The sequence below is a fragment of the Rhinoderma darwinii genome, assembly GCF_050947455.1.
Source record: "Rhinoderma darwinii isolate aRhiDar2 chromosome 3 unlocalized genomic scaffold, aRhiDar2.hap1 SUPER_3_unloc_12, whole genome shotgun sequence".
NCBI lineage: Eukaryota > Metazoa > Chordata > Amphibia > Anura > Rhinodermatidae > Rhinoderma > Rhinoderma darwinii.
Window position 1 is genome coordinate 312,280 of NW_027461737.1, and position 18,677 is coordinate 330,956.

The 18,677-nt window shown below is 34.4% G+C and overlaps 6 non-coding genes across 6 annotated transcripts; all 6 read left to right on the forward strand.

The window, feature by feature from the left end:
* Positions 1 to 1,725: 1,725 nt before the first annotated feature.
* On the forward strand, positions 1,726 to 1,807 carry TRNAS-GCU (transfer RNA serine (anticodon GCU)). Its single transcript has one exon. It is a non-coding gene; the product is annotated as a tRNA-Ser (tRNA).
* Positions 1,808 to 4,080: 2,273 nt separating this feature from the next.
* On the forward strand, positions 4,081 to 4,162 carry TRNAS-GCU (transfer RNA serine (anticodon GCU)). Its single transcript has one exon. It is a non-coding gene; the product is annotated as a tRNA-Ser (tRNA).
* A 2,257-nt stretch (positions 4,163 to 6,419) lies between these two features.
* Positions 6,420 to 6,501, forward strand: TRNAS-GCU (transfer RNA serine (anticodon GCU)). Its single transcript has one exon. It is a non-coding gene; the product is annotated as a tRNA-Ser (tRNA).
* A 1,802-nt stretch (positions 6,502 to 8,303) lies between these two features.
* TRNAS-GCU (transfer RNA serine (anticodon GCU)) lies at positions 8,304 to 8,385 on the forward strand. The gene has a single exon. It is a non-coding gene; the product is annotated as a tRNA-Ser (tRNA).
* A 3,822-nt stretch (positions 8,386 to 12,207) lies between these two features.
* Positions 12,208 to 12,289, forward strand: TRNAS-GCU (transfer RNA serine (anticodon GCU)). The gene has a single exon. It is a non-coding gene; the product is annotated as a tRNA-Ser (tRNA).
* Positions 12,290 to 15,033: 2,744 nt separating this feature from the next.
* On the forward strand, positions 15,034 to 15,115 carry TRNAS-GCU (transfer RNA serine (anticodon GCU)). Its single transcript has one exon. It is a non-coding gene; the product is annotated as a tRNA-Ser (tRNA).
* The last annotated feature ends 3,562 nt before the right edge of the window (positions 15,116 to 18,677 follow it).

Consider the following 18,677-nt stretch of genomic DNA (forward strand, 5'->3'; position numbering starts at 1 on the left):
CAGGTTGAAATTTGTTAAGCCGATTAGAGGAGCAGAACTCTAAAAACTTGTGTAAATGATAAACCTTCTAGAAAATGTTTGCATGGAACTATTACTACAAATGTTTTTTTTGTAGATGTGTTCTAGTAGACCTATATATACACTCATCTAGTTCTTGCATGCCATTTAATGACATTTTTATAAACAAGAAAAGATTTGATTTTAAATAAGGGAAAATAAATTTAGAATACATATTACTGACACTTCTCAAAATTTGTAAAACACTTTTTAGGGATCAGGTTTGGTTATAAAACAGCTGGAAACTAACCAAAGAAAAAAATGAAAATAAGTTGACGAGGTGGCCGAGTGGTTAAGGCGATGGACTGCATTGTGCTCTGCATCCCATCCTCGTCGGGTGTTTTTGTAAATGACCCTTATTGTCTTCCAAAGCCCAAGATTGCAGGCAGGGCTAATACTGCCAAAACAGGTTGAAATTTGTTAAGCCGATTAGAGGAGCAGAACTCTAAAAACTTGTGTAAATGATAAACCTTCTAGAAAATGTTTGCATGGAACTATTACTACAAATGTTTTTTTTGTAGATGTGTTCTAGTAGACCTATATATACACTCATCTAGTTCTTGCATGCCATTTAATGACATTTTTATAAACAAGAAAAGATTTGATTTTAAATAAGGGAAAATAAATTTAGAATACATATTACTGACACTTCTCAAAATTTGTAAAACACTTTTTAGGGATCAGGTTTGGTTATAAAACAGCTGGAAACTAACCAAAGAAAAAAATGAAAATAAGTTGACGAGGTGGCCGAGTGGTTAAGGCGATGGACTGCTAATCCATTGTGCTCTGCATCCCATCCTCGTCGGGTGTTTTTGTAAATGACCCTTATTGTCTTCAAAAGCCCAAGATTGCAGGCAGGGCTAATACTGCCAAAACAGGTTGAAATTTGTTAAGCCGATTAGAGGAGCAGAACTCTAAAAACTTGTGTAAATGATAAACCTTCTAGAAAATGTTTGCATGGAACTATTACTACAAATGTTTTTTTTGTAGATGTGTTCTAGTAGACCTATATATACACTCATCTAGTTCTTGCATGCCATTTAATGACATTTTTATAAACAAGAAAAGATTTGATTTTAAATAAGGGAAAATAAATTTAGAATACATATTACTGACACTTCTCAAAATTTGTAAAACACTTTTTAGGGATCAGGTTTGGTTATAAAACAGCTGGAAACTAACCAAAGAAAAAAATGAAAATAAGTTGACGAGGTGGCCGAGTGGTTAAGGCGATGGACTGCTAATCCATTGTGCTCTGCATCCCATCCTCGTCGGGTGTTTTTGTAAATGACCCTTATTGTCTTCCAAAGCCCAAGATTGCAGGCAGGGCTAATACTGCCAAAACAGGTTGAAATTTGTTAAGCCGATTAGAGGAGCAGAACTCTAAAAACTTGTGAAACCTTCTAGAAAATGTTTGCATGGAACTATTACTACAAATGTTTTTTTTTGTAGATGTGTTCTAGTAGACCTATATATACACTCATCTAGTTCTTGCATGCCATTTAATGACATTTTTATAAACAAGAAAAGATTTGATTTTAAATAAGGGAAAATAAATTTAGAATACATATTACTGACACTTCTCAAAATTTGTAAAACACTTTTTAGGGATCAGGTTTGGTTATAAAACAGCTGGAAACTAACCAAAGAAAAAAATGAAAATAAGTTGACGAGGTGGCCGAGTGGTTAATGCGATGGACTGCTAATCCATTGTGCTCTGCATGCATGGGTTCAAATCCCATCCTCGTCGGGTGTTTTTGTAAATGACCATTATTGTCTTCCAAAGCCCAAGATTGCAGGCAGGGCTAATACTGCCAAAACAGGTTGAAATTTGTTAAGCCGATTAGAGGAGCAGAACTCTAAAAACTTGTGTAAATGATAAACCTTCTAGAAAATGTTTGCATGGAACTATTACTACAAATGTTTTTTTTTGTAGATGTGTTCTAGTAGACCTATATATACACTCATCTAGTTCTTGCATGCCATTTAATGACATTTTTATAAACAAGAAAAGATTTGATTTTAAATAAGGGAAAATAAATTTAGAATACATATTACTGACACTTCTCAAAATTTGTAAAACACTTTTTAGGGATCAGGTTTGGTTATAAAACAGCTGGAAACTAACCAAAGAAAAAAATGAAAATAAGTTGACGAGGTGGCCGAGTGGTTAAGGCGATGGACTGCTAATCCATTGTGCTCTGCATCCCATCCTCGTCGGGTGTTTTTGTAAATGACCCTTATTGTCTTCCAAAGCCCAAGATTGCAGGCAGGGCTAATACTGCCAAAACAGGTTGAAATTTGTTAAGCCGATTAGAGGAGCAGAACTCTAAAAACTTGTGTAAATGATAAACCTTCTAGAAAATGTTTGCATGGAACTATTACTACAAATGTTTTTTTTGTAGATGTGTTCTAGTAGACCTATATATACACTCATCTAGTTCTTGCATGCCATTTAATGACATTTTTATAAACAAGAAAAGATTTGATTTTAAATAAGGGAAAATAAATTTAGAATACATATTACTGACACTTCTCAAAATTTGTAAAACACTTTTTAGGGATCAGGTTTGGTTATAAAACAGCTGGAAACTAACCAAAGAAAAAAATGAAAATAAGTTGACGAGGTGGCCGAGTGGTTAAGGCGATGGACTGCTAATCCATTGTGCTCTGCATCCCATCCTTGTCGGGTGTTTTTGTAAATGACCCTTATTGTCTTCAAAAGCCCAAGATTGCAGGCAGGGCTAATACTGCCAAAACAGGTTGAAATTTGTTAAGCCGATTAGAGGAGCAGAACTCTAAAAACTTGTGTAAATGATAAACCTTCTAGAAAATGTTTGCATGGAACTATTACTACAAATGTTTTTTTTTGTAGATGTGTTCTAGTAGACCTATATATACACTCATCTAGTTCTTGCATGCCATTTAATGACATTTTTATAAACAAGAAAAGATTTGATTTTAAATAAGGGAAAATAAATTTAGAATACATATTACTGACACTTCTCAAAATTTGTAAAACACTTTTTAGGGATCAGGTTTGGTTATAAAACAGCTGGAAACTAACCAAAGAAAAAAATGAAAATAAGTTGACGAGGTGGCCGAGTGGTTAAGGCGATGGACTGCTAATCCATTGTGCTCTGCATCCCATCCTCGTCGGGTGTTTTTGTAAATGACCCTTATTGTCTTCCAAAGCCCAAGATTGCAGGCAGGGCTAATACTGCCAAAACAGGTTGAAATTTGTTAAGCCGATTAGAGGAGCAGAACTCTAAAAACTTGTGAAACCTTCTAGAAAATGTTTGCATGGAACTATTACTACAAATGTTTTTTTTTGTAGATGTGTTCTAGTAGACCTATATATACACTCATCTAGTTCTTGCATGCCATTTAATGACATTTTTATAAACAAGAAAAGATTTGATTTTAAATAAGGGAAAATAAATTTAGAATTCATATTACTGACACTACTCAAAATTTGTAAAACACTTTTTAGGGATCAGGTTTGGTTATAAAACAGCTGGAAACTAACCAAAGAAAAAAATGAAAATAAGTTGACGAGGTGGCCGAGTGGTTAAGGCGATGGACTGCTAATCCATTGTGCTCTGCATCCCATCCTCGTCGGGTGTTTTTGTAAATGACCCTTATTGTCTTCCAAAGCCCAAGATTGCAGGCAGGGCTAATACTGCCAAAACAGGTTGAAATTTGTTAAGCCGATTAGAGGAGCAGAACTCTAAAAACTTGTGTAAATGATAAACCTTCTAGAAAATGTTTGCATGGAACTATTACTACAAATGTTTTTTTTTGTAGATGTGTTCTAGTAGACCTATGTATACACTCATCTAGTTCTTGCATGCCATTTAATGACATTTTTATAAACAAGAAAAGATTTGATTTTAAATAAGGGAAAATAAATTTAGAATACATATTACTGACACTTCTCAAAATTTGTAAAACACTTTTTAGGGATCAGGTTTGGTTATAAAACAGCTGGAAACTAACCAAAGAAAAAAACGAAAATAAGTTGACAAGGTGGCCGAGTGGTTAATGCGATGGACTGCTAATCCATTGTGCTCTGCATGCATGGGTTCAAATCCCATCCTCGTCGGGTGTTTTTGTAAATGACCATTATTGTCTTCCAAAGCCCAAGATTGCAGGCAGGGCTAATACTGCCAAAACAGGTTGAAATTTGTTAAGCCGATTAGAGGAGCAGAACTCTAAAAACTTGTGAAACCTTCTAGAAAATGTTTGCATGGAACTATTACTACAAATGTTTTTTTTTGTAGATGTGTTCTAGTAGACCTATATATACACTCATCTAGTTCTTGCATGCCATTTAATGACATTTTTATAAACAAGAAAAGATTTGATTTTAAATAAGGGAAAATAAATTTAGAATACATATTACTGACACTTCTCAAAATTTGTAAAACACTTTTTAGGGATCAGGTTTGGTTATAAAACAGCTGGAAACTAACCAAAGAAAAAAATGAAAATAAGTTGACGAGGTGGCCGAGTGGTTAAGGCGATGGACTGCTAATCCATTGTGCTCTGCATCCCATCCTCGTCGGGTGTTTTTGTAAATGACCCTTATTGTCTTCCAAAGCCCAAGATTGCAGGCAGGGCTAATACTGCCAAAACAGGTTGAAATTTGTTAAGCCGATTAGAGGAGCAGAACTCTAAAAACTTGTGTAAATGATAAACCTTCTAGAAAATGTTTGCATGGAACTATTACTACAAATGTTTTTTTTGTAGATGTGTTCTAGTAGACCTATATATACACTCATCTAGTTCTTGCATGCCATTTAATGACATTTTTATAAACAAGAAAAGATTTGATTTTAAATAAGGGAAAATAAATTTAGAATACATATTACTGACACTTCTCAAAATTTGTAAAACACTTTTTAGGGATCAGGTTTGGTTATAAAACAGCTGGAAACTAACCAAAGAAAAAAATGAAAATAAGTTGACGAGGTGGCCGAGTGGTTAAGGCGATGGACTGCATTGTGCTCTGCATCCCATCCTCGTCGGGTGTTTTTGTAAATGACCCTTATTGTCTTCCAAAGCCCAAGATTGCAGGCAGGGCTAATACTGCCAAAACAGGTTGAAATTTGTTAAGCCGATTAGAGGAGCAGAACTCTAAAAACTTGTGTAAATGATAAACCTTCTAGAAAATGTTTGCATGGAACTATTACTACAAATGTTTTTTTTGTAGATGTGTTCTAGTAGACCTATATATACACTCATCTAGTTCTTGCATGCCATTTAATGACATTTTTATAAACAAGAAAAGATTTGATTTTAAATAAGGGAAAATAAATTTAGAATACATATTACTGACACTTCTCAAAATTTGTAAAACACTTTTTAGGGATCAGGTTTGGTTATAAAACAGCTGGAAACTAACCAAAGAAAAAAATGAAAATAAGTTGACGAGGTGGCCGAGTGGTTAAGGCGATGGACTGCTAATCCATTGTGCTCTGCATCCCATCCTCGTCGGGTGTTTTTGTAAATGACCCTTATTGTCTTCAAAAGCCCAAGATTGCAGGCAGGGCTAATACTGCCAAAACAGGTTGAAATTTGTTAAGCCGATTAGAGGAGCAGAACTCTAAAAACTTGTGTAAATGATAAACCTTCTAGAAAATGTTTGCATGGAACTATTACTACAAATGTTTTTTTTGTAGATGTGTTCTAGTAGACCTATATATACACTCATCTAGTTCTTGCATGCCATTTAATGACATTTTTATAAACAAGAAAAGATTTGATTTTAAATAAGGGAAAATAAATTTAGAATACATATTACTGACACTTCTCAAAATTTGTAAAACACTTTTTAGGGATCAGGTTTGGTTATAAAACAGCTGGAAACTAACCAAAGAAAAAAATGAAAATAAGTTGACGAGGTGGCCGAGTGGTTAAGGCGATGGACTGCTAATCCATTGTGCTCTGCATCCCATCCTCGTCGGGTGTTTTTGTAAATGACCCTTATTGTCTTCCAAAGCCCAAGATTGCAGGCAGGGCTAATACTGCCAAAACAGGTTGAAATTTGTTAAGCCGATTAGAGGAGCAGAACTCTAAAAACTTGTGAAACCTTCTAGAAAATGTTTGCATGGAACTATTACTACAAATGTTTTTTTTTGTAGATGTGTTCTAGTAGACCTATATATACACTCATCTAGTTCTTGCATGCCATTTAATGACATTTTTATAAACAAGAAAAGATTTGATTTTAAATAAGGGAAAATAAATTTAGAATACATATTACTGACACTTCTCAAAATTTGTAAAACACTTTTTAGGGATCAGGTTTGGTTATAAAACAGCTGGAAACTAACCAAAGAAAAAAATGAAAATAAGTTGACGAGGTGGCCGAGTGGTTAATGCGATGGACTGCTAATCCATTGTGCTCTGCATGCATGGGTTCAAATCCCATCCTCGTCGGGTGTTTTTGTAAATGACCATTATTGTCTTCCAAAGCCCAAGATTGCAGGCAGGGCTAATACTGCCAAAACAGGTTGAAATTTGTTAAGCCGATTAGAGGAGCAGAACTCTAAAAACTTGTGTAAATGATAAACCTTCTAGAAAATGTTTGCATGGAACTATTACTACAAATGTTTTTTTTTGTAGATGTGTTCTAGTAGACCTATATATACACTCATCTAGTTCTTGCATGCCATTTAATGACATTTTTATAAACAAGAAAAGATTTGATTTTAAATAAGGGAAAATAAATTTAGAATACATATTACTGACACTTCTCAAAATTTGTAAAACACTTTTTAGGGATCAGGTTTGGTTATAAAACAGCTGGAAACTAACCAAAGAAAAAAATGAAAATAAGTTGACGAGGTGGCCGAGTGGTTAAGGCGATGGACTGCTAATCCATTGTGCTCTGCATCCCATCCTCGTCGGGTGTTTTTGTAAATGACCCTTATTGTCTTCCAAAGCCCAAGATTGCAGGCAGGGCTAATACTGCCAAAACAGGTTGAAATTTGTTAAGCCGATTAGAGGAGCAGAACTCTAAAAACTTGTGTAAATGATAAACCTTCTAGAAAATGTTTGCATGGAACTATTACTACAAATGTTTTTTTTGTAGATGTGTTCTAGTAGACCTATATATACACTCATCTAGTTCTTGCATGCCATTTAATGACATTTTTATAAACAAGAAAAGATTTGATTTTAAATAAGGGAAAATAAATTTAGAATACATATTACTGACACTTCTCAAAATTTGTAAAACACTTTTTAGGGATCAGGTTTGGTTATAAAACAGCTGGAAACTAACCAAAGAAAAAAATGAAAATAAGTTGACGAGGTGGCCGAGTGGTTAAGGCGATGGACTGCTAATCCATTGTGCTCTGCATCCCATCCTTGTCGGGTGTTTTTGTAAATGACCCTTATTGTCTTCAAAAGCCCAAGATTGCAGGCAGGGCTAATACTGCCAAAACAGGTTGAAATTTGTTAAGCCGATTAGAGGAGCAGAACTCTAAAAACTTGTGAAACCTTCTAGAAAATGTTTGCATGGAACTATTACTACAAATGTTTTTTTTGTAGATGTGTTCTAGTAGACCTATATATACACTCATCTAGTTCTTGCATGCCATTTAATGACATTTTTATAAACAAGAAAAGATTTGATTTTAAATAAGGGAAAATAAATTTAGAATTCATATTACTGACACTACTCAAAATTTGTAAAACACTTTTTAGGGATCAGGTTTGGTTATAAAACAGCTGGAAACTAACCAAAGAAAAAAATGAAAATAAGTTGACGAGGTGGCCGAGTGGTTAAGGCGATGGACTGCTAATCCATTGTGCTCTGCATCCCATCCTCGTCGGGTGTTTTTGTAAATGACCCTTATTGTCTTCCAAAGCCCAAGATTGCAGGCAGGGCTAATACTGCCAAAACAGGTTGAAATTTGTTAAGCCGATTAGAGGAGCAGAACTCTAAAAACTTGTGTAAATGATAAACCTTCTAGAAAATGTTTGCATGGAACTATTACTACAAATGTTTTTTTTTGTAGATGTGTTCTAGTAGACCTATGTATACACTCATCTAGTTCTTGCATGCCATTTAATGACATTTTTATAAACAAGAAAAGATTTGATTTTAAATAAGGGAAAATAAATTTAGAATACATATTACTGACACTTCTCAAAATTTGTAAAACACTTTTTAGGGATCAGGTTTGGTTATAAAACAGCTGGAAACTAACCAAAGAAAAAAACGAAAATAAGTTGACAAGGTGGCCGAGTGGTTAATGCGATGGACTGCTAATCCATTGTGCTCTGCATGCATGGGTTCAAATCCCATCCTCGTCGGGTGTTTTTGTAAATGACCATTATTGTCTTCCAAAGCCCAAGATTGCAGCCAGGGCTAATACTGCCAAAACAGGTTGAAATTTGTTAAGCCGATTAGAGGAGCAGAACTCTAAAAACTTGTGTAAATGATAAACCTTCTAGAAAATGTTTGCATGGAACTATTACTACAAATGTTTTTTTTGTAGATGTGTTCTAGTAGACCTATATATACACTCATCTAGTTCTTGCATGCCATTTAATGACATTTTTATAAACAAGAAAAGATTTGATTTTAAATAAGGGAAAATAAATTTAGAATACATATTACTGACACTTCTCAAAATTTGTAAAACACTTTTTAGGGATCAGGTTTGGTTATAAAACAGCTGGAAACTAACCAAAGAAAAAAATGAAAATAAGTTGACGAGGTGGCCGAGTGGTTAAGGCGATGGACTGCATTGTGCTCTGCATCCCATCCTCGTCGGGTGTTTTTGTAAATGACCCTTATTGTCTTCCAAAGCCCAAGATTGCAGGCAGGGCTAATACTGCCAAAACAGGTTGAAATTTGTTAAGCCGATTAGAGGAGCAGAACTCTAAAAACTTGTGTAAATGATAAACCTTCTAGAAAATGTTTGCATGGAACTATTACTACAAATGTTTTTTTGTAGATGTGTTCTAGTAGACCTATATATACACTCATCTAGTTCTTGCATGCCATTTAATGACATTTTTATAAACAAGAAAACATTTGATTTTAAATAAGGGAAAATAAATTTAGAATACATATTACTGACACTTCTCAAAATTTGTAAAACACTTTTTAGGGATCAGGTTTGGTTATAAAACAGCTGGAAACTAACCAAAGAAAAAAATGAAAATAAGTTGACGAGGTGGCCGAGTGGTTAAGGCGATGGACTGCTAATCCATTGTGCTCTGCATCCCATCCTCGTCGGGTGTTTTTGTAAATGACCCTTATTGTCTTCCAAAGCCCAAGATTGCAGGCAGGGCTAATACTGCCAAAACAGGTTGAAATTTGTTAAGCCGATTAGAGGAGCAGAACTCTAAAAACTTGTGAAACCTTCTAGAAAATGTTTGCATGGAACTATTACTACAAATGTTTTTTTGTAGATGTGTTCTAGTAGACCTATATATACACTCATCTAGTTCTTGCATGCCATTTAATGACATTTTTATAAACAAGAAAAGATTTGATTTTAAATAAGGGAAAATAAATTTAGAATACATATTACTGACACTTCTCAAAATTTGTAAAACACTTTTTAGGGATCAGGTTTGGTTATAAAACAGCTGGAAACTAACCAAAGAAAAAAATTAAAATAAGTTGACGAGGTGGCCGAGTGGTTAAGGCGATGGACTGCTAATCCATTGTGCTCTGCATCCCATCCTCGTCGGGTGTTTTTGTAAATTACCCTTATTGTCTTCCAAAGCCCAAGATTGCAGGCAGGGCTAATACTGCCAAAACAGGTTGAAATTTGTTAAGCCGATTAGAGGAGCAGAACTCTAAAAACTTGTGAAACCTTCTAGAAAATGTTTGCATGGAACTATTACTACAAATGTTTTTTTTTGTAGATGTGTTCTAGTAGACCTATATATACACTCATCTAGTTCTTGCATGCCATTTAATGACATTTTTATAAACAAGAAAAGATTTGATTTTAAATAAGGGAAAATAAATTTAGAATACATATTACTGACACTTCTCAAAATTTGTAAAACACTTTTTAGGGATCAGGTTTGGTTATAAAACAGCTGGAAACTAACCAAAAAAAAAATGAAAATAAGTTGACGAGGTGGCCGAGTGGTTAAGGCGATGGACTGCTAATCCATTGTGCTCTGCATCCCATCCTCGTCGGGTGTTTTTGTAAATGACCCTTATTGTCTTCCAAAGCCCAAGATTGCAGGCAGGGCTAATACTGCCAAAACAGGTTGAAATTTGTTAAGCCGATTAGAGGAGCAGAACTCTAAAAACTTGTGTAAATGATAAACCTTCTAGAAAATGTTTGCATGGAACTATTACTACAAATGTTTTTTTTGTAGATGTGTTCTAGTAGACCTATATATACACTCATCTAGTTCTTGCATGCCATTTAATGACATTTTTATAAACAAGAAAAGATTTGATTTTAAATAAGGGAAAATAAATTTAGAATACATATTACTGACACTTCTCAAAATTTGTAAAACACTTTTTAGGGATCAGGTTTGGTTATAAAACAGCTGGAAACTAACCAAAAAAAAAATGAAAATAAGTTGACGAGGTGGCCGAGTGGTTAAGGCGATGGACTGCTAATCCATTGTGCTCTGCATCCCATCCTCGTCGGGTGTTTTTGTAAATGACCCTTATTGTCTTCCAAAGCCCAAGATTGCAGGCAGGGCTAATACTGCCAAAACAGGTTGAAATTTGTTAAGCCGATTAGAGGAGCAGAACTCTAAAAACTTGTGTAAATGATAAACCTTCTAGAAAATGTTTGCATGGAACTATTACTACAAATGTTTTTTTTGTAGATGTGTTCTAGTAGACCTATATATACACTCATCTAGTTCTTGCATGCCATTTAATGACATTTTTATAAACAAGAAAAGGTTTGATTTTAAATAAGGGAAAATAAATTTAGAATACATATTACTGACACTTCTCAAAATTTGTAAAACACTTTTTAGGGATCAGGTTTGGTTATAAAACAGCTGGAAACTAACCAAAGAAAAAAATGAAAATAAGTTGACGAGGTGGCCGAGTGGTTAAGGCGATGGACTGCTAATCCATTGTGCTCTGCATCCCATCCTCGTCGGGTGTTTTTGTAAATGACCCTTATTGTCTTCCAAAGCCCAAGATTGCAGGCAGGGCTAATACTGCCAAAACAGGTTGAAATTTGTTAAGCCGATTAGAGGAGCAGAACTCTAAAAACTTGTGAAACCTTCTAGAAAATGTTTGCATGGAACTATTACTACAAATGTTTTTTTTTGTAGATGTGTTCTAGTAGACCTATATATACACTCATCTAGTTCTTGCATGCCATTTAATGACATTTTTATAAACAAGAAAAGATTTCATTTTAAATAAGGGAAAAAAAAATTAGAATACATATTACTGACACTTCTCAAAATTTGTAAAACACTTTTTAGGGATCAGGTTTGGTTATAAAACAGCTGGAAAAATATATACACTCATCTAGTTCTTGCATGCCATTTAATGACATTTTTATAAACAAGAAAAGATTTGATTTTAAATAAGGGAAAATAAATTTAGAATACATATTACTGACACTTCTCAAAATTTGTAAAACACTTTTTAGGGATCAGGTTTGGTTATAAAACAGCTGGAAACTAACCAAAGAAAAAAATGAAAATAAGTTGACGAGGTGGCCGAGTGGTTAAGGCGATGGACTGCTAATCCATTGTGCTCTGCATCCCATCCTCGTCGGGTGTTTTTGTAAATGACCCTTATTGTCTTCCAAAGCCCAAGATTGCAGGCAGGGCTAATACTGCCAAAACAGGTTGAAATTTGTTAAGCCGATTAGAGGAGCAGAACTCTAAAAACTTGTGTAAATGATAAACCTTCTAGAAAATGTTTGCATGGAACTATTACTACAAATGTTTTTTTTGTAGATGTGTTCTAGTAGACCTATATATACACTCATCTAGTTCTTGCATGCCATTTAATGACATTTTTATAAACAAGAAAAGATTTGATTTTAAATAAGGGAAAATAAATTTAGAATACATATTACTGACACTTCTCAAAATTTGTAAAACACTTTTTAGGGATCAGGTTTGGTTATAAAACAGCTGGAAACTAACCAAAGAAAAAAATGAAAATAAGTTGACGAGGTGGCCGAGTGGTTAATGCTATGGACTGCTAATCCATTGTGCTCTGCATGCGTGGGTTCAAATCCCATCCTCGTCGGGTGTTTTTGTAAATGACCATTATTGTCTTCCAAAGCCCAAGATTGCAGGCAGGGCTAATACTGCCAAAACAGGTTGAAATTTGTTAAGCCGATTAGAGGAGCAGAACTCTAAAAACTTGTGTAAATGATAAACCTTCTAGAAAATGTTTGCATGGAACTATTACTACAAATGTTTTTTTTGTAGATGTGTTCTAGTAGACCTATATATACACTCATCTAGTTCTTGCATGCCATTTAATGACATTTTTATAAACAAGAAAAGATTTGATTTTAAATAAGGGAAAATAAATTTAGAATACATATTACTGACACTTCTCAAAATTTGTAAAACACTTTTTAGGGATCAGGTTTGGTTATAAAACAGCTGGAAACTAACCAAAGAAAAAAATGAAAATAAGTTGACGAGGTGGCCGAGTGGTTAAGGCGATGGACTGCTAATCCATTGTGCTCTGCATCCCATCCTCGTCGGGTGTTTTTGTAAATGACACTTATTGTCTTCCAAAGCCCAAGATTGCAGGCAGGGCTAATACTGCCAAAACAGGTTGAAATTTGTTAAGCCGATTAGAGGAGCAGAACTCTAAAAACTTGTGTAAATGATAAACCTTCTAGAAAATGTTTGCATGGAACTATTACTACAAATGTTTTTTTTTGTAGATGTGTTCTAGTAGACCTATGTATACACTCATCTAGTTCTTGCATGCCATTTAATGACATTTTTATAAACAAGAAAAGATTTGATTTTAAATAAGGGAAAATAAATTTAGAATACATATTACTGACACTTCTCAAAATTTGTAAAACACTTTTTAGGGATCAGGTTTGGTTATAAAACAGCTGGAAACGAACCAAAGAAAAAAATGAAGATAAGTTGATGAGGTGGCCGAGTGGTTAATGCGATGGACTGCTAATCCATTGTGCTCTGCATGGGTTCAAATCCCATCCTCGTCGGGTGTTTTTGTAAATGACCATTATTGTCTTCCAAAGCCCAAGATTGCAGGCAGGGCTAATACTGCCAAAACAGGTTGAAATTTGTTAAGCCGATTAGAGGAGCAGAACTCTAAAAACTTGTGAAACCTTCTAGAAAATGTTTGCATGGAACTATTACTACAAATGTTTTTTTTTGTAGATGTGTTCTAGTAGACCTATATATACACTCATCTAGTTCTTGCATGCCATTTAATGACATTTTTATAAACAAGAAAAGATTTGATTTTAAATAAGGAAAATAAATTTAGAATACATATTACTGACACTTCTCAAAATTTGTAAAACACTTTTTAGGGATCAGGTTTGGTTATAAAACAGCTGGAAACTAACCAAAGAAAAAAATGAAAATAAGTTGACGAGGTGGCCGAGTGGTTAAGGCGATGGACTGCATTGTGCTCTGCATCCCATCCTCGTCGGGTGTTTTTGTAAATGACCCTTATTGTCTTCCAAAGCCCAAGATTGCAGGCAGGGCTAATACTGCCAAAACAGGTTGAAATTTGTTAAGCCGATTAGAGGAGCAGAACTCTAAAAACTTGTGTAAATGATAAACCTTCTAGAAAATGTTTGCATGGAACTATTACTACAAATGTTTTTTTTGTAGATGTGTTCTAGTAGACCTATATATACACTCATCTAGTTCTTGCATGCCATTTAATGACATTTTTATAAACAAGAAAAGATTTGATTTTAAATAAGGGAAAATAAATTTAGAATACATATTACTGACACTTCTCAAAATTTGTAAAACACTTTTTAGGGATCAGGTTTGGTTATAAAACAGCTGGAAACTAACCAAAGAAAAAAATGAAAATAAGTTGACGAGGTGGCCGAGTGGTTAAGGCGATGGACTGCTAATCCATTGTGCTCTGCATCCCATCCTCGTCGGGTGTTTTTGTAAATGACCCTTATTGTCTTCAAAAGCCCAAGATTGCAGGCAGGGCTAATACTGCCAAAACAGGTTGAAATTTGTTAAGCCGATTAGAGGAGCAGAACTCTAAAAACTTGTGTAAATGATAAACCTTCTAGAAAATGTTTGCATGGAACTATTACTACAAATGTTTTTTTTGTAGATGTGTTCTAGTAGACCTATATATACACTCATCTAGTTCTTGCATGCCATTTAATGACATTTTTATAAACAAGAAAAGATTTGATTTTAAATAAGGGAAAATAAATTTAGAATACATATTACTGACACTTCTCAAAATTTGTAAAACACTTTTTAGGGATCAGGTTTGGTTATAAAACAGCTGGAAACTAACCAAAGAAAAAAATGAAAATAAGTTGACGAGGTGGCCGAGTGGTTAAGGCGATGGACTGCTAATCCATTGTGCTCTGCATCCCATCCTCGTCGGGTGTTTTTGTAAATGACCCTTATTGTCTTCCAAAGCCCAAGATTGCAGGCAGGGCTAATACTGCCAAAACAGGTTGAAATTTGTTAAGCCGATTAGAGGAGCAGAACTCTAAAAACTTGTGTAAATGATAAACCTTCTAGAAAATGTTTGCATGGAACTATTACTACAAATGTTTTTTTTTGTAGATGTGTTCTAGTAGACCTATGTATACACTCATCTAGTTCTTGCATGCCATTTAATGACATTTTTATAAACAAGAAAAGATTTGATTTTAAATAAGGGAAAATAAATTTAGAATACATATTACTGACACTTCTCAAAATTTGTAAAACACTTTTTAGGGATCAGGTTTGGTTATAAAACAGCTGGAAACGAACCAAAGAAAAAAATGAAGATAAGTTGATGAGGTGGCCGAGTGGTTAATGCGATGGACTGCTAATCCATTGTGCTCTGCATGCATGGGTTCAAATCCCATCCTCGTCGGGTGTTTTTGTAAATGACCATTATTGTCTTCCAAAGCCCAAGATTGCAGGCAGGGCTAATACTGCCAAAACAGGTTGAAATTTGTTAAGCCGATTAGAGGAGCAGAACTCTAAAAACTTGTGAAACCTTCTAGAAAATGTTTGCATGGAACTATTACTACAAATGTTTTTTTTTGTAGATGTGTTCTAGTAGACCTATATATACACTCATCTAGTTCTTGCATGCCATTTAATGACATTTTTATAAACAAGAAAAGATTTGATTTTAAATAAGGGAAAATAAATTTAGAATACATATTACTGACACTTCTCAAAATTTGTAAAACACTTTTTAGGGATCAGGTTTGGTTATAAAACAGCTGGAAACTAACCAAAGAAAAAAATGAAAATAAGTTGACGAGGTGGCCGAGTGGTTAAGGCGATGGACTGCTAATCCATTGTGCTCTGCATCCCATCCTCGTCGGGTGTTTTTGTAAATGACCCTTATTGTCTTCCAAAGCCCAAGATTGCAGGCAGGGCTAATACTGCCAAAACAGGTTGAAATTTGTTAAGCCGATTAGAGGAGCAGAACTCTAAAAACTTGTGTAAATGATAAACCTTCTAGAAAATGTTTGCATGGAACTATTACTACAAATGTTTTTTTTGTAGATGTGTTCTAGTAGACCTATATATACACTCATCTAGTTCTTGCATGCCATTTAATGACATTTTTATAAACAAGAAAAGATTTGATTTTAAATAAGGGAAAATAAATTTAGAATACATATTACTGACACTTCTCAAAATTTGTAAAACACTTTTTAGGGATCAGGTTTGGTTATAAAACAGCTGGAAACTAACCAAAGAAAAAAATGAAAATAAGTTGACGAGGTGGCCGAGTGGTTAAGGCGATGGACTGCATTGTGCTCTGCATCCCATCCTCGTCGGGTGTTTTTGTAAATGACCCTTATTGTCTTCCAAAGCCCAAGATTGCAGGCAGGGCTAATACTGCCAAAACAGGTTGAAATTTGTTAAGCCGATTAGAGGAGCAGAACTCTAAAAACTTGTGTAAATGATAAACCTTCTAGAAAATGTTTGCATGGAACTATTACTACAAATGTTTTTTTTGTAGATGTGTTCTAGTAGACCTATATATACACTCATCTAGTTCTTGCATGCCATTTAATGACATTTTTATAAACAAGAAAAGATTTGATTTTAAATAAGGGAAAATAAATTTAGAATACATATTACTGACACTTCTCAAAATTTGTAAAACACTTTTTAGGGATCAGGTTTGGTTATAAAACAGCTGGAAACTAACCAAAGAAAAAAATGAAAATAAGTTGACGAGGTGGCCGAGTGGTTAAGGCGATGGACTGCTAATCCATTGTGCTCTGCATCCCATCCTCGTCGGGTGTTTTTGTAAATGACCCTTATTGTCTTCAAAAGCCCAAGATTGCAGGCAGGGCTAATACTGCCAAAACAGGTTGAAATTTGTTAAGCCGATTAGAGGAGCAGAACTCTAAAAACTTGTGTAAATGATAAACCTTCTAGAAAATGTTTGCATGGAACTATTACTACAAATGTTTTTTTTGTAGATGTGTTCTAGTAGACCTATATATACACTCATCTAGTTCTTGCATGCCATTTAATGACATTTTTATAAACAAGAAAAGATTTGATTTTAAATAAGGGAAAATAAATTTAGAATACATATTACTGACACTTCTCAAAATTTGTAAAACACTTTTTAGGGATCAGGTTTGGTTATAAAACAGCTGGAAACTAACCAAAGAAAAAAATGAAAATAAGTTGACGAGGTGGCCGAGTGGTTAAGGCGATGGACTGCTAATCCATTGTGCTCTGCATCCCATCCTCGTCGGGTGTTTTTGTAAATGACCCTTATTGTCTTCCAAAGCCCAAGATTGCAGGCAGGGCTAATACTGCCAAAACAGGTTGAAATTTGTTAAGCCGATTAGAGGAGCAGAACTCTAAAAACTTGTGTAAATGATAAACCTTCTAGAAAATGTTTGCATGGAACTATTACTACAAATGTTTTTTTTTGTAGATGTGTTCTAGTAGACCTATATATACACTCATCTAGTTCTTGCATGCCATTTAATGACATTTTTATAAACAAGAAAAGATTTGATTTTAAATAAGGGAAAATAAATTTAGAATACATATTACTGACACTTCTCAAAATTTGTAAAACACTTTTTAGGGATCAGGTTTGGTTATAAAACAGCTGGAAACTAACCAAAGAAAAAAATGAAAATAAGTTGACGAGGTGGCCGAGTGGTTAAGGCGATGGACTGCTAATCCATTGTGCTCTGCATCCCATCCTCGTCGGGTGTTTTTGTAAATGACCCTTATTGTCTTCCAAAGCCCAAGATTGCAGGCAGGGCTAATACTGCCAAAACAGGTTGAAATTTGTTAAGCCGATTAGAGGAGCAGAACTCTAAAAACTTGTGTAAATGATAAACCTTCTAGAAAATGTTTGCATGGAACTATTACTACAAATGTTTTTTTTGTAGATGTGTTCTAGTAGACCTATATATACACTCATCTAGTTCTTGCATGCCATTTAATGACATTTTTATAAACAAGAAAAGATTTGATTTTAAATAAGGGAAAATAAATTTAGAATACATATTACTGACACTTCTCAAAATTTGTAAAACACTTTTTAGGGATCAGGTTTGGTTATAAAACAGCTGGAAACTAACCAAAGAAAAAAATGAAAATAAGTTGACGAGGTGGCCGAGTGGTTAAGGCGATGGACTGCTAATCCATTGTGCTCTGCATCCCATCCTTGTCGGGTGTTTTTGTAAATGACCCTTATTGTCTTCAAAAGCCCAAGATTGCAGGCAGGGCTAATACTGCCAAAACAGGTTGAAATTTGTTAAGCCGATTAGAGGAGCAGAACTCTAAAAACTTGTGTAAATGATAAACCTTCTAGAAAATGTTTGCATGGAACTATTACTACAAATGTTTTTTTTTGTAGATGTGTTCTAGTAGACCTATATATACACTCATCTAGTTCTTGCATGCCATTTAATGACATTTTTATAAACAAGAAAAGATTTGATTTTAAATAAGGGAAAATAAATTTAGAATACATATTACTGACACTTCTCAAAATTTGTAAAACACTTTTTAGGGATCAGGTTTGGTTATAAAACAGCTGGAAACTAACCAAAGAAAAAAATGAAAATAAGTTGACGAGGTGGCCGAGTGGTTAAGGCGATGGACTGCTAATCCATTGTGCTCTGCATCCCATCCTCGTCGGGTGTTTTTGTAAATGACCCTTATTGTCTTCCAAAGCCCAAGATTGCAGGCAGGGCTAATACTGCCAAAACAGGTTGAAATTTGTTAAGCCGATTAGAGGAGCAGAACTCTAAAAACTTGTGTAAATGATAAACCTTCTAGAAAATGTTTGCATGGAACTATTACTACAAATGTTTTTTTTGTAGATGTGTTCTAGTAGACCTATATATACACTCATCTAGTTCTTGCATGCCATTTAATGACATTTTTATAAACAAGAAAAGATTTGATTTTAAATAAGGGAAAATAAA